Genomic DNA, 14,370 nt, shown 5'->3' with positions numbered 1-14,370 from the left:
ATATCAATATTCTATTTTATAATTTATTGAATATATTTTTATTGTAATTTTATCTTTTTTAATTTGATATTAAAAATTAGATTTAATTTTAATTTTAAAAAATTTGCTATACATAGTTATTTCAATGCCACTTATTAAATTTCACTTTGCGCCAAAAATAAAAATTTTATCAAGACCGCCTTTTAGTTTCAGGGGATTAGTTTTTGAGTGCCTTCTCCCAGTCCCTCGTATTATAGCTACTTAGGTTACCTTGTCAAAAACCAAACCTTGTTTCAAAACTTTTTTTTGGTTTCGGGTTTAGGGTCCTGTGTGCTCTGCCTCCGGACTGTGGTTGCCGCTCGTGCTTCGCGCTCCTTCTGCGTGCTCTGCCTCTGTCTGTGCGTTGCCGCTCGTGCTTGGCCGCTCGTGCTCTGCCTCCTGTCTCTGGTCTCAGACATCCACCACTCCAACCTCCAATCTCGCACCTCAGACCACCTCCACCATCATCAATCGCACTCCCAGGTACCAGCCTTCACTTGCGAACAACCGCTCCGCCTCCTGCATGTGTTTGCCTTCGCCGTTCTCAAAACCTGCGCCCTTACCAGCCTCAGACACCACCCCTTCGCTTGATTGTTCGTGCCTCCTCTTCTTTTTGTGCGTCTTCTGCAAGGTTCTAATTTTTGTGAGTAGTGTTTCTTTCTCAGCTTTGTTCATTGATAATTTCCTTTCTTCATTGTTAATTTGATTGTTAAGGGAAGCTTTATGTTAGATATAAAACATTAGGTATTTTCGTTGAACATATAAAATTGTATTGGTAGGGCTATAGTTTTGATATGTTTGCAGAACATGTTGCCTTAGAAATAAGAAATGCAATTGAAAACAGAACTGAGATAGATGACTCTACAGTTCACTAAGTGGAAAGAAAAGAACATTTATAAAATGCCTTTGAGTGGCGAACATAAGCAAAACAATACTGATTTCAAAATTCAAGATTCAAACAGTCAACAAGACAACTATAGGTAGGTTAATTAATGCCTCCTTGTTAATGCTATAAACACTTTGACCAATCACAATGTGTATATGTAGGATGCATAGTAAATAAATACAAGAAAACATTAATTTTATGAAGATGGGTAACTATAGGATCTTTATAAAGAAAGACTACAATAGGCCTAATAATTACATACCAAAAAAGTTGTTCCCTCCACAGGCAGAACTAAACATGGATGCACCCGTCTTCATATATAGATTACTCAAATTTTGACTTAACTGATGGGATTTTAAAGTTCCTCCTATTACTACGCTTGCTAGCATTGCTCTTCTGCTTTGATACTTGGATTTTATCTATACCAAAATAAAGTCAAGGAAAAAAGTTAACTGCTTAAAGATACGAAAGTAATTGGTAGTTTATTTAAGGAGAAAATACTTGGAGAAGTACACTTCAAATTCTGCAATCGAAGCTTATCAGACCTATCCTTTGACTCCTCAATCTCACTAGGGCTAGTAAAATCTTCTAATTGTGATATTCGTGGCTTCTTTGAACATGAACTATTATTACTCCTGCTGGCTTTTGCTGATTTTCGTTGTAATGGTACACCTTCTAGTCTTGCACTATCTACAGGACAAATTTTGCCAATAACACCGGGCAGATTCTTGGATAACTCCTTACCCTTGATGAGAGAAGAAAACCAAGCATTGGTTTTCATACTTATAACATCTGGTGTGACAACACTGGCTGGATAAAATCATGTAACAACCAGTATGTTAAAAGGTTAATAGGGCTCAAATTAATAGGTTATACCAAAAATATATTATAATACCATCTGATTAGTTTCTCTGTATTTTTCTTAACATCTAAAATTAAGTTTTAAAAAAAGGTATAAGAATAACAAACATCTAAAACGATTAATATTAAAAATAAAAAAGTGTGCTTCAATGCATCGGCTTTAGTATGTGTTTCATTACTCACCCGGGGAGGTACGGTGCTCTAACCTTGCAGCTTTGGGCCATTGCTATTACCAATAGTAAGGAAAATACCACTACAACACTAATGCTTTTCGCAAAAGCCATAGATTTGTGTCTATCAAAGAATATAATAAATCTAGCTTTTGTTAAAATAGCTTTTATCATATATAACCTTTTGATTGTATCCTTTGTATGGCTTCTTTTCACATATTTTAGTGAAGACTACGGCATAATCATGCATTCTAATAAAGAAATGAGTAAAAAGGTATTTATGACTGGAATTTTATTGCAAAAACACCTAGCGTTTTATTATGTGATTATTTGATGTAATTGACTTTGGTTTTTGACTATGAATTATAATTGTCGTTGATATTATTGTGATTATAGTTTAATGGTTGGATTTACTTTGAGTATGTCTGTGTTGCGATTATTGTTTTGGTTGAATTGAGTGCTTGTAAATGAACCATGTTGCTGCCTTGTTAGAACTGGTAACGAAAAACTAGGAGAAACTTATTGGGTTAGAATGATATTACTAAGTGTGAGTTTGGATTAGAGTTGGTCAAACTGGAGTGATTTTAGAATGATTTAGAATGATTTTGTACAATTGATTTTAGATAGAAGTGAGTTTGTGCCAGTATGATTTATGTTTGGCAATTCTATACTAAAATTGATTTTGATAGAATAAAATTGTTTGGATCATATTAGTTAAAATTACTTTTAGATAGATAATTAGTTAATTACTAAAAAAATATAATATTAAATTATAATATTATTTTTTAGTATATTTAATTTTTTTATACTTCCTTTAGTATATTTTTTATATAATATTGTTTATAAAATTCTATTTTAGGTTCTTTTGGTTTAGATCTCTCTTCAAAGTTGGATTCCAGAAATTATTGAGAGACATCAAAAAACAATCTAAATATTGAGCAAGAATTTCACATGTGGAAAGAAAAGGCAAAGGAGCAAGAAATGATCAATGAAGAGCAAAAGATCAAGTTGAATGATGCTGAGCACAAGTTAAAAGATCAAGGACGTCAACTAAAAGTTCAACAGAAAAGAATTGGTTCTACTGAAAAGACAATTCATATTTTGTATAAAAAGTTGAATCTGCCACTTCCTTCAACCTTGTCTGATCCTACGGAAGATGAGCTTGGGACAGGCTCTAGTGATGATAACATGAGTGATTGATATTTGGAGTATATGTTTTTTCTGATTTAGATTAAGAAATTTTTAGGTGATTTAGTTAGTACATTTTATTTTACTCATGATATTTGACCTTTTTAAAAGCTTTCTTTGTTTTAGTTTAAGTATTTTTTTCTTATTTTAGTTTGATTACATTTATGGACAAAAGTATTTTAATAATAAATATTTTTTTAACACTTTTATGGTAATTAACTTTTTCATGATTTTATTATGTGTTTAGAATTTGGATGATGTAATATGAAAAAAATGATTATGATGGTGTTAATATAGAAAGCAGACCAAATACAATTTATTTTCTAAAATATTTATCTATTAAATAGCAAATTATTTTGTGTGAAAATTATTTGAAATATTATATTAAATTTGTAGAAAATTTGTGCGAAAATATTTTTTGTTTTGTATGAAATTTGTTTCAAATACGTAAATTCTTTTAAATTAAATTTGTCTGAAATTTAATTGAAAAGAAATATTTGATTTGTCTAAAATTTGTTCGAAAAAAATTTGTTATATTTGACTAAATTCAATAGAAATTTGTCTGAAATAAAGTATATTTTTTGTTTGAAATTTGTCTAAAAATTAATATTTTTATGTTTGAAATTTGTTTAAAATACGTTGTCTTTATGTTGACTAATCTGTCTGAAATTCGTCTAAAATACATCGTAATAGTTAGAAATCTAGCAGATAAATGCCTATTCGAAATCTGTCACAAAATTGTCTGAAAAAAATTTCGGACAAAATTTAAATTAGCAACAAGGCTTTTTGGGACAAAAAAATTTCGTCCCAAATTTGTTTGAAAAAAAAATTGTTTGTAATTTGTTCAAAATTTATTTCAATTTCGTCTCAAAATTTGTCCAAAAAACCCTATTTCTAGTAGTATAATTATCAGACAGTTTTATTGCAGGATGTAGTCCGTTGAGTCTGATTGTAACGTAACTGCCGAGTTATAGTGTGTAATGCCGAGTTATGACATAGGATTTTTAACGACCGTATCATAGCTCCCAAGCGTAGGCTGAAAATGCATTTTAATTAAGCAGGTTAAGCTTTTAATGTATTATAAGTCGGCTGCTTCAGTGAGTTCATAACTCGGCCAATGGCTTAGCCTTGGAGTCTCCAGTTCAAGATGCTTTATTAAAAGAAGGAATAAAATCTTTTGAATTTTAGACGTTATTTGAAGTTAATGTGTATTGAAAAATGTAGTAGTATTTGTCATTAATTGTGCCTTTGATTTTTTTCAATGTAATTTTGAACCATTGATTTAATAGATGCAATAGTTAAGGTTTTTCATGGGACTGAATAGTTAATTTGAATAGTTACTGAGATGATTTTGATAAAAATGAATTGGTTGGGTGAGAATATTGCGTTAGTTCACCTTTGTTTGGTGATTTGATTGAAGATTGAATTTGATTGCGCATGTGTAAACGATGCGACTTTAAATTGAAGAATTATCGCGATATTGGTTGGTTCACCTTTGTTTGGTGATTTGATTGAAGATTGAGTTTGACTGTGCATGTGTAAGCGATGCGACTTTGAATTGAAGAATTATCGCGATTGCGTATGTGTAAACGATGCGACTTTGAATTGAAGAATTATCGCAAATGGATAATTGATTGAAGATTGTTGATAGTCATAGTTCGAAAAATAGTTGATATAGATCTGATGATAGTTGATATAGATTTGACAATGACTGATAATGATTGATATAGACACGATAATGATTGATATAGCTCAGATAATGATTGATATTAATCTGAAAACAGAGATAATAGATGTAGATTTGAAAATAGAAAAATAGATATAGGTTGGCAAATAGAGAGAACAGATATAAATTGGCAAATAGAGATAACAGATATAAATCGACAAATAGAGATGATAGATATGGATCAAAAAATAGAGATGACAGATATAAATCAGAAAATCAGATATAGATCGGCAAATAGATATAACAGATATAGGTTGGCAAATAGAGATAATAGATATATATTGACAAATAGAGATAACAGATATAAATTAGAAAATAGAGATGATAGATATAGATCATTCAATAGATACAACAGATATAAATTGGCAAATAGAGATAACAGATATAAATCGGCAAATAGAGATGATAGATATGGGATCGAAAAATAGATATAACAAATATAGATTGGCAAATAGAGATAACAGATATAAATTGGCAAATAGAGATAATAGATATAGATCGGCAAATAGAGATGATAGATATGGATCGAAAACTAGAGATGACAGATATAGATCAGCAAATAGATCTAACAGATATAAGTTGGAAAATAGAGATAACAGATATAGATTGGCAAATAGAGATGATGGATATAGATCGGCCAATAGATATAACAGATATAAATTGGCAAATAGAGATAACAGATATAGATTGGCAAATAGAGATAACAGATATAGATCAACAAATAAGAATAACAGATATAAATTGGAAAATAGAGATGGCTGATATAGATCGGCAAAGAGATAACAGATATAAATCGAAAAATAGTGATGACAGATATAGATCAGGAAATAGAGATATCAGATGTAAATCAGAGAATAGAGATAACATATATAAATAAAAAAATAGAGATGACAGATATAAATAAAAAATAGAGATATCAGATATAGATCAGCAAATAGAGATAACATATATAGATCGGCAAATAGAGATAACTGATATAAATCAAAAAATAGAGATAACTGATATAGATCAGCAAATAGATATACCATATATGAATTGAAAAATAGAAATGACAGATATAGATTGGAAAAACAGATATAGATCGGCAAATAGATATAACATATATAGGTCAGCAAATAGAGATAACATATATAAGTTGAAAAATAGAGATGACAGATACAGATCAGAAAAATAGATATAGATGGGCAAATAGATATAACAAATATAAGTTGAAAAATAGAGATGACAGATATAGATCAGAAAAACAGATATAGATCGGCCTTTTTCGGGCCTTAATGATTTACTATATGACCTTTGTTTACAAAGGTACACAGGTAAGTTTGAAGCCATTGGAAGGAAATGGAGCCTATAGAAAGAATGGTGTTTATTTCGAGGCCCCACGGTGGGAGCCAATTGTTCTTGTGTGGATAACCTGGACGTGACCTCGGCTAAGGGATTTGACACCGAGCTTTTGTCTCCAACGCCGAGCTATAAGCTGGGATGATCCGAGCTCTTCGTCCAGAGAGATATCACGTCACGGAGAGTATGAATAAAGGGGGAGTGTACCTACAAAAGGCACTCCGATACTTAAGTTAGTACTGAGAATTCAGCGTATCCTTGTTGAGGATAAAACATCATACCTTTATAGGTGAAGTAAGATAGATCAGTTACGTTCTTGTTGATTACCTGAATTGATGAGCAGTTACTAGATTTAATAAGTAATAAATACCTGGTCAGACAGTTTTATTCCAGAATGTAGTCCATTGAGTCTGATTGTAACGTATAACCCCGAGTTATAACGTAACTATCAAGTTATGGTGTGTAATGCCGAGTTATGACATAGGATTTGTAACGACCGTATCAACAATAAAAGAAAATAGAATAGAGATCCCTAGAATTAGGGCTGTTCCGAGGATGACTTGAAACGAATCAATTTGGGTCTGAACGTTAGGTCCAGACTCCTTTTGGAGTAGCATCTGAAGTCTTCTGGTGTCAAGGTGCCGCCGTTTGAGTTCCTCGTGACAAGGTGGGAGGTGGAACTTGTAAGGGGCTCCAATACTTAAGTTAACAAGGGTTTTAGGCAGGTTTTTAGTAGATTTGAATTCGAAAAATACCTGAGGGTGTTAGGGTATTTATAAGTGTAATGTAGAGTCAATAATCGCTTTTTGAATAGCCCCACCTTTGATGGTGGATTAGTTGCTCCCTTTTGGTAGGAAGTTTGTTGAGATATCCCGTTTAGATGGATAGAAGTTATGGTATGGGTTGGTATTTAAATGAGTAGAATTGAACTCACGTTCGTTATGTCCAACCTCTATGAGGTCGGGTGGGTGTCGGCTTGACTAGTGTCTGTAGATTTGGATTTTATTCATTTTGGGCCTAGCTAGGTAACGGGTCAAGGTAGGAACAGTGCCTTGCTTGAGGCCGAACTTCATTGGTTTGGGCTTAAGCATTCTAAAGTCGGTCTTGATTTCTTTCGGCCTTCATCTTATCACGTCGGGTATACCATTTCTCTTTGAGCTAGGTCGGGTACTCGATGTGTTTTTGAATTTGAACGTTACGTCTTCTCGTAACCATTCGCACGTCTTTTTAGTTACTTTGGTAACCGTTCCTGTCATTAAATGAAGGGTAAATGTATCATTTTGTCCCTGTGACTATAAAACCACAATTACTTTCTCTTCTTTTTGGCTTCAACTTCTAAAATATTGCATCATTTCTCTCGAAACCTTTTTGTTATTTGCTTCGATTAACCTTTTTCTAAGATTTTTCTATCTTGGAGATCAGTTCCAGTTTGACATTTGAAGATTATTCATCGTTGCCATCGCAGTTTCTTCCTCCTGTTTCTTTGAGAAAGTTGATTTTTTTCTTTTTCTTTATCTATTTTTTTCATTGTTGGTTGATGTTATTTGGTATAGCTTTATGTTGCGTTAATATTCTTGTTTTCTTGCAAATATGGGATCTTACTATTTGTTCGTAGAAGTTTCTACCTTTTTTCATTCTTGCTTATTATCTTGGTTATCGTGAACCTTCATTATCGTTTGCAAGAATTTATAGAATCTGGTAGAAAATGTTTGTAAAATCTAGTAAAACCTGAATTAGTGTCTTTATTGTTGAATTTTGGGAATTTTATCTTGTCTCCAAATGGTGCCATTTTTGTTTTGAGTAATGGCATCATTTTGCATCATAGTAGATCAGGTTGAAGTCCCACTCGTGAGGATGGTCCAACCCCTTTTGTTTGTTGTGTTGTTGTTCCTGCTTTGTAGCTCATGATTTTGTATGGTGACAACTTTCTTTTTGTTTTGTAAGTATAACTCTTTATGTCTCGCTCAGTAGTCCTCAGCATGTCTACTAAGGTTCCTTCCGACTTAGATTGGGTAGACGTTATTGTTCTTTACGCTGTTTCTGTAGTTGAGAATGAGTATATAAAGACATTTCTAGGTAGCATAAGCTTTGTATGGGGAGAGAAGATAAAGAGAAGTATGAGATATGGCCCATGACCTTGAGAATAGGATTTTATTTCCCCGACTTGATAAATCGAAGTGTCATTTCATGTTTATGTATGAATGCTTTTTCACTAGGTTGGGGGTGAATATTCTTTTTACCGACTTTGGGTTGGAGATCCTTCGTATCTATAGAGTTTTCACTTCTCAACTTCATCCTAACTCCTCGGGTTTCATAAAAGTTTATCAGCTAGTTAGTCAGGAGCTTGATCTTCCATTGTCTTTCAAAGTTTTCTTTTACATTTTCCAGCTTACTAAACCATTTAGTTCTAAAAAATAGCATTGGATTTCTTTCCAAGCTATTGAGGGAAGGAATGTATTCTCTATTTTTTATGATTCAATCCATGATTTTAAGAACTATGTCTTTAAGGTTCGACCTTGATGCATTCGCATCTTTTGTACGTTTTCTTGCTTTAATTTCTTGTTTTCTTAGGTTTAATCATAGTTCTTCTTATAATCTCATCACTTTCAAGTATCATTACTACTAATGTGTTTTCTAAGTATTTTTAAGAAAATATAGCTAATTATTTCTAAGTATTTCTTTTTCTTTTGTCAATGTTTTAATGCTTTTCTGACCTCACCGATTACCTCATCCAAACATCAACTACTTACTAATTCTCATGGAAAAATCATATGTTTTTCGTCACCTTTCGATAATTTGTCATCTCTTTCACTTTGTCACTTTTCAACAGTCTTCCGGCAGTTCCATCTGCATTCTCTTCCGGCAATTCCGTCTGTGTACTCTTCCAGCAGTTCCATCTGCGTTTTCTTCCGGCAGTTTTGTCTGCACTTTCTTCCAGAAGTTCTATTTGTGTTTCTTTGTGGCAGTTCCGTCTGCGCTTCCTTTCGGTAGTTCCATCTACGCTTCTTTTCGATAGTTATGTCTGCGCTTTCTTTAAGTAGTTTTGTCTGCACCCGTTCTATCAGTTTATGCATTTTTTTATTTAGTTATTTTAAATAAGTTTCAAACTCAAGTGAGTTTGAGGAGAGATACGAGAGTATAATTACTAATTAGGATCAATTAGATCAATTAGCATTGTTTAACATATCTGAATATTTATTATAGGATATTACATCTTTATTATTTTGATTCTCTTACACCTGTAAATCTCCTTTTATATTGTATCATTTTACACAACTTGAATATACAAATATTTTCTCTACAGCTCTCTCTCTTACCCTTTCAAATAATAATAAATGCAATTTAATTTAGTTCAAAGTTTATTGTTTTATAGTCTTCTATATATATATATATATAATTGTAAAAATAATCTTTTTATCACTTTGGATATTTTAACTCTTTTTTTCTCTTTACGTGTAATTTTATTTTGCATTAACTTTGTTTATTTAATGATAAAATATACTCATGTTAATTCTATCCACTCCTAGAAAATGGATTAATACAGACAGATTTAGTCTTTATTACAGACGGTAAAAGCCTCGTCGGAAATTATTTACCGACGGATTTTTTTCCATCGAAAAATTACCGACGGATTTTTACCAGTTACCGACGGATTTTCCCTCTGTAAATTCTCCATCCATTTCCTGAAGGCGACGAACTTTCCGACGGATTTTTCGTCGGTAATTACAGACAGATTTTCCGACAGATTTTCTGTCTATAATTACAGACAGATTTTCTGTCTATAATTACAGACGGATTTTTTGACAAATTTTCCGTCTGTAATTTAAGCCTTGGAAAATCATCTCACACTCTTATTACAGACAGTAGATCCGTCTGTAAATCCGTCTATAAGGTAAAATAGGATTTTTTTATTTTTTCAATTACAAAATAAACTTGTTTTCATACAAAATAAATATAAATTTAATACAAATTTTTATCTAATTTGTATTCAAATATTTATAATATTTCAAAAAATAAACAAATTCATCGTATTATCAAAACATAAACGAAGTGTATTAATACATCAACTATAATCCTCAATGTATTGTCCAACCATACTAAATTTATCAGCTATAATTCATAACATTGTATTATATGAGAAAAATTACATTATGAAAATCTCTACAAGCCAATCAACTAGTATCCCGCACATGCTTTGAGTAATGTCGTGTTGCTTTATATCTCTTAATGCAATTGGAAAAGGGCTACACTTCTTGCATGATATTTCAAAGTACTGCATGTCAGTAAAAGTACATAGCAGTAAAAGGTGTTGGGGATTGAAACACGAGCAGAATCAACATTCCTTAACAAGTAGCCACCCTGACACTCCATTCAATCTGCACAGAAGCAATTTCAGGTGCTCATGTTTCTTGCCACCAGTTGTGGGGTGCTTCCAGCAGCTTAAAGGGACCATATGAATGAACTAATTTGCCATGAAATGAAACTAGTAAATTAGTTCTCAATTCAAAAGTTGAAAATACAAAAATCTAGCCTTCTATATATTTTAATTCATGGACTTCCAACAAAAATTTTTAGAAGTTGCAAAATAAATTTCTAGGATTAGGACTAGGAACAATTCTAATATAGAATGCAAGGAGTAATGATTTTCATAGATCCCAACTAAGAACAATTAAGCTATTTTCAATCAGCCAATAAGCTATACAATACACTAGTAGAAATGGGGCAACTCACTTCAGAGAAATTTAACAAAAGAATAATGAGAGAACAAGAACATCACTTTCATATAATATATAGAGAGAGAAAGAGAGAAGAGCGAGAGAGACAGACCAAAAAAAATAAACATAGAAAGAACAAAGAAGCATCGTGAAATATATCTTAAAATAATAAATGAATCAAAAAGAATATATTCAACTACCTTCTGATGTAAGCCAGTCATTCTAAAGGGTTCTCCTTTGTTCATTAGATTTGGGAACTCATTAAGTCTTTAACACTAAAGTGAAAAAAACAAAAACAAGGTACTTACCATTGCTACACACATACACATACACTCTCTTTTTGACAAACATCACTCAGTTCTATTTTTCCTTTCTGCTATTGAAGTATTGATACATGAAATAGAACACTTAGATTAACTAGCCCAATTCAAGTATTAAACCATTAGGATTGATCCAAATAAAATACTAATAATAAAAGATGACAGTTAATAATTCACAGTTAATAACTATCCAAGTTAGGCTTACACAGTATAAGGCGAAAGTGACTATTTTGCAACCGATTTTGGTTGTGTAGTTTCCTTCTCAGAGGCTGTGGCAATGGCAGGTTCTGAGGGAGTTGGATTACTAACGGCTGCAACACCCGGTTTCTGCATAATCACAATAAACAATGAATCATAAATTATAGCTTAGTATAGTTATAGCAGTGAGGTAAATTTTTTTCTTTATCATAACTTGTAATATAAGAAAGGACATACCTTTGGTGAAGAAATATAAGGTCTTTGAGATGATATCTTTGCAAGAAGCTCCTTCGTGGGAGCCAGCAGTGTAGTTGTCTCTGCTACTACCTCCACTATTTTACAATATGCAAGATCAGGGTTCTTGGCCATGACTGCCATAAGTTCTGCCACCTACCATGAAACAGAATTTGTTACTTTGTCTCTGTCATTCACAGGACTAGTTTTACAAAATTTGAAATCAGCACAAAAGTTTACATGTTAAGCACCTGATGGTTTGATACTTGACCCCCAAATAAAGTGTCTTCTGTTGATAGTGTTAGGTTATGAGTTTGAACTTCTTGTTAAAATATGATAATATCAGAAAGAATTTCATTAATGCTCACTTGTCTTACCTTGACTCCCTCCACTTGTTCCATCATCAAGCTTCATTTGCTCAACACTCTGCATATGTTCTATATCTTAATGCACATCCTTTTCATATCAAGCACTAATGGATACCAAATCTTGTTCATAAAATAGAACTTGTACCTTGATTAGTGGACCAGCTCTCTCAGCACTCCTCACTCCAGCTCTTACTTTAAATCCAAGTTTTATAAGCTCTCTAAAATGAAACTATCACTAGTCAGCATTTTAAAGAAAAGAAATTTCTTCTTAAAGAACAAGTGAATTGAAAAGTACTAACAAATGTACCTAACAGTTCTTGAACCAACTCTACCAGTAGCACCAGCAAAATATACTAAGTTATCATCCTTGAAATCTGTTTTCTCAGGAATCCCCTCAATTTTTGTTGAACCTTGTATAGAGTATAAACATTAACATTCATATTAGTGATCATTAACACAAACCATATTATGTATCTAACAGTTCTATTTGAATCACCTGAAGCTTGAGCTCTAATGTAGTGGAACTTGTGAGGCTTAGTGATTACTCACAATTAAATTTAACCCAAAAAAAGATAAAAAGAAAAATGGTCAGTAGGAAGTAGACATTTCAAAATTACTCACAATTAAAGAGGCTAAGAAAAATCACCTTAACAGGAAGTGAAGTGCCAAACTGATCCAGATACCCTATTAGTTGGCCTTCTTTGATGTAATCACCCTGTATATTTCAAAATTAAAAAGCAAAACAGAAGGAAAAGAGAAGATATTAGTGCTGAAGGAACATGGCTATCATACAACTAAATGTATAACATCCCATGCCAAGTCAGCAAGCTTCTAACTAACTTAAGGCTACGTTTAGATCTTCTTTAAGTCTCACATCTTATGTTAACCAATACGAGATGCGAGCAATAAATTTACATGGTCATCCATAGCTCTGTCAATTAAAGCATGTCGATTTCTCTGGATAAGAAATATGGCTACCTGCATGGTCAATTCAGCATAAAATCATGTGAAAATAAATTTCAGATTTGTGTCTCTTACATCAGATGGTAGAGAAATTACTGCCTACTGAGCCTCTTTACCATGCCAAGTAAGTTGCCAACTACGATTGAGCCTATGGGATCATAAATAGCATTTCCAGTGATATTCACTGCAATCAATGAATATTTAGTTAAATTTATTGAAGAATTTTCCTTTAAAAAAATTTTCATATTTCTGTTGATAAGATATTAATAAATGAGTGGTGGGGGTGGCTTATCTACTTGGTTCATCACTGGATAACGGTGGTACTACTGTACTAGTTTGGATAATTCAGAGTCTTTGTGTAAGCCTGGCATGTAGAGTTTGTGTAACCGAACCTGCATAATGGCATCTATTAGTACTTACTAGTTCGCAATTGCTTGAATTAGTACAAAAAAAACTTCAAAAAGAAAATAAAAGATTAAAATTCCTTATAAATGTTCCAACCCCCCAATCCTCACCTACAACTGATCAAGTCGGGAATGGACTTCACCATCACTCAATAACCCAATGAGATGCAATGTGCCATTGGCAAAACTTTTCTGTATGTACTTGAAGCCTTCTCCTTCATAAATTTTTCCAAATTCAAGAGCAAGGTCCACAAGCTTGGCACTAGAATAAACAATAAACACCACAAAATCCCAATCTTCAGACAAGTTAGGAGAACATTTTAAGAAGAAAGGCTAAGCATTAAGGAGTACACACATATGAAAATTCTAAATGAACCAATTATTTAAGAATACAGAGTTCCAAATCAAAGTAATATACAATTAACCGAAAAAGCCATCAAAGGAAAACTAGGCAATGATGACGACATCAAAGTTCAATTGTTTTCAAGAAATAAGAACATTTAAACAAATCAGTAGAAAGTAGAAACCTTATTACTTCTGTAGCTAATTTATGACTTCTACCAATTAGCTATAAAAGTTAGAAAGAATTGGTATTTAGTTAGTAAATGAATAAAAACATAATAGAAAGGAATCTAAAGTCAGAAAGCAGAAGGACAAAAACTATAGAATAATAAAGGAGCACAAAAGCAACTTGATATCTTTGGCAATCACTGTATCGCCATCTGCAGCTCTAAGATGTCGCAGAACTACCTCCTCAAGACGACCATCTCTATATCCATGCTGTCATTGAAACATAAAACGCAATTAGGATACTTCCAATTTTTAAAAGATGCCTTTTACTCACCATTCAAGCATCAATTTTAACATGGTTGTAAAAGCAGTACCTTTTCAACTATTTTGAGTTCAAAAAATTTGCATTCATGTACCAATTTCATGTAATAATGTCTCAAATCTAACTAATCAGAAAACAACCTAAAAATC

The 14,370-nt window shown here is 32.5% G+C and overlaps 2 long non-coding RNA genes across 14 annotated transcripts; one reads left to right on the top strand and one right to left on the bottom strand.

The window, feature by feature from the left end:
• The first annotated feature begins 232 nt into the window (after positions 1–232).
• On the top strand, positions 233–3,326 carry LOC127741410 (uncharacterized). Its single transcript, XR_008002413.1, has 2 exons — positions 233–661; positions 2,795–3,326. It is a non-coding gene; the product is annotated as an uncharacterized LOC127741410 (long non-coding RNA).
• Positions 3,327–11,511: 8,185 nt separating this feature from the next.
• LOC107484429 (uncharacterized) lies at positions 11,512–14,172 on the bottom strand. Of its 13 annotated transcripts, none has more exons than XR_008006154.1 (12): positions 14,081–14,172; positions 13,917–13,957; positions 13,501–13,651; positions 13,102–13,377; positions 12,897–13,000; positions 12,519–12,737; positions 12,330–12,432; positions 12,168–12,240; positions 12,032–12,080; positions 11,906–11,943; positions 11,658–11,810; positions 11,512–11,549 (listed from the first exon to the last, which is right to left on the bottom strand). It is a non-coding gene; the product is annotated as an uncharacterized LOC107484429 (long non-coding RNA). The 13 variants fall into 13 exon arrangements; XR_008006155.1 differs by having other exon boundaries at positions 12,938–13,000; XR_008006153.1 differs by lacking the exon at positions 12,897–13,000 and having other exon boundaries at positions 13,061–13,169; positions 13,282–13,377.
• Between the last annotated feature and the right edge of the window lie 198 nt (positions 14,173–14,370).

This window comes from Arachis duranensis, chromosome 1 (assembly GCF_000817695.3).
Source record: "Arachis duranensis cultivar V14167 chromosome 1, aradu.V14167.gnm2.J7QH, whole genome shotgun sequence".
Classification (NCBI taxonomy): domain Eukaryota; kingdom Viridiplantae; phylum Streptophyta; class Magnoliopsida; order Fabales; family Fabaceae; genus Arachis; species Arachis duranensis.
The sequence above is the reverse complement of the archived record's forward strand: the minus strand, read 5'-3'. Positions and strand labels throughout refer to the sequence as shown.